The sequence below is a fragment of the Panthera tigris genome, chromosome A2 (genome assembly GCF_018350195.1).
Source record: "Panthera tigris isolate Pti1 chromosome A2, P.tigris_Pti1_mat1.1, whole genome shotgun sequence".
NCBI classification, from domain to species: Eukaryota; Metazoa; Chordata; class Mammalia; order Carnivora; family Felidae; genus Panthera; species Panthera tigris.
This window is the reverse complement of record NC_056661.1, coordinates 105122063-105124332: the sequence shown is the minus strand read 5'-3', so window position 1 is coordinate 105124332 and position 2270 is coordinate 105122063.

The following is a 2270-nucleotide window of genomic DNA, read 5'->3' as shown; positions in this document are numbered from 1 at the left end:
AGAGAGGGAGACAAAGAATCCGAAGCAGGCTCCAGGCTCCAAGTTGTCAGCATGGAGCCTGACGCGGGGCTCAAACTCACGAACTGTGAGATCATGACCGGGGCCCAAGCCGGACGCTTAACCGACTGAGCCACTGAGGCACCCCTAGATTATATCATAGTTAATTGTATTTGTTTAACCCATCTCCAATTCCAACTATATTCCAAACTTTTTAAAGTCTGAAATCTATGTCACCAGTGCCACTAAGTTCTATATAAACACCTGCTATGTTTATAAAGAAATATATCAGAAACTCATGTTAAAAACCTAATTTTCAAAGACATATTTTTCAGAAAAAAAAGGCACATAATTGGTTTTATGTTACAAGTCAAGGAACTTCAAGGATTTTGAAACTACAGAGATTTTTAGACTCAAAATCTTTTTCTTTCTTTTAGTGTATCAGAGTAACTTTATCGTTTCTTGGCACCCAAGTTTTTCTTCCCTATCAAGGAAATCTATTTGGCAGAAAATGTACTGAAAGGATAATGGACTCAAAGGTGAAAGTTTTACAGTGGAATATAAGATACAAGAAACAAGTATTTGGAATGTACTTTTGGTGAATCAGGGTCAACCTTACCAAGGAAGAGGCCTCGAGCTGTGAAGCCAATGAAACCAATCTTTTTTTAAGTCTATGACATCATAAGATATAGAGAGAAGAAAGTTGATTCTACTTGTTATTCTTCTATGTCAGGCTATAACAAATATCAAGTTCACAGTACTATGACATTACATCCCATAGAGTATAGCATTTATATAAATAAGCATCATGCCACACCAGAAAAACCTATCTGAATACTCAAGACGCTCACTGTTGTTCATCTATAATGATCAATGTAAGCCACAGCATTAGTAAGAAGGTAGTTTGTTTCCTTTTCTAATCTTCTTTCCTTTTTTACACTAGCATTTAGATAATGCTAACAACAGTATTACAAAAATGAGCATTCATGTTCTCCTGATTCCTTATCAATTGTCTTCCCTGCTCTCAGGAACCACAGCATGTAGCACAAAGATTAAATAACTCATTTTTCTTTCTTTTCCAGCTTCAAAGAATCAGTTGGTTTCCACTTCACATTCAAGTTTATGCAAAGTAGATTTAATTGCCTGTCACTCACAATGTGAAATGTTTCAAATATAGGTTGCTATTTAAAACATTTAAAAGTTCATATTTTTCATATTTCCATATTCAATTAAATATAAATGCACTGAAAAGAAGAAGTTCTTCAATTCAGAAAACATGATATCTAACCACAGTATAGGAAACTGAAGTTATAACAGTCCATATTTTATTTGCTTTGTGTTGTTTTTAACAATGATTATTCACTACATTGGCTAAAATAATCCCAAGTGATGTTAGGGAACTATTATTTTTTCACATGTATTTATTTTTGAGAGACAGAGAGAGACAGAGCATGAGGAGGGGAGGGGCAGAGAAAGCAGGGTCCAGGCTCTGAGCTGTCAGCACACAGCCCAATGTGGGACTCGAACTCATGGACCATGAGATCCTGACCTGAGCTGAAGCTGGCCCCTTAACCAACTGAGCCACCCAGGTGCCCCGAGATGTTGGGAAATTACACAGCAGACTAATAACAGATACATATTACATTTATTCTTGAGACATACACAGATATAGTTTTTTTTCTATGAAATAATAGCATAGACTTCAAAGGAATGTTTTTTCTCATTTCTTTTTCAGACATTTCCCCCCCAACTAGAATTGCCAAAATTACTTTGACATACTCTGGGGCATACCCTCGTGTGCCACTAGAGGGTAGCATTGTAGCTACACAGGGGTAAACCAGAATTGTTGACACCAGAATTCCACACTCTTATCTCCTGTAATCAAGCTTCTGGATACTTTCAGCAGATAAGCACTCTAGCAGAAAATATCACTGACTGAATCGATACAAAGACAGCAAATTACATCTGTGTACACTAACAACTTCTAAATGAACTGGCAGCTCATCAGGAATGGGTACCTATAACAAGAAATGATAAATCAAAAACTGGGGTGCAGGAGAAAGACTAGATACCATTCCCCCACTTACATGATTGAAGAGCCTGGGGATAAAAAAGAGGAGGAAAACCAACCACAGAACAATTTAGAATCTCACAAGTTTGGTGGATCTAAATCCAGTTATTAGTCATTCTACTGCAATCTGGAACCAGAAAAGAGATGATTGACACAGCTCATATGAAAAGAAAAATACTGTGTGGTTTTGTAAATATGTATG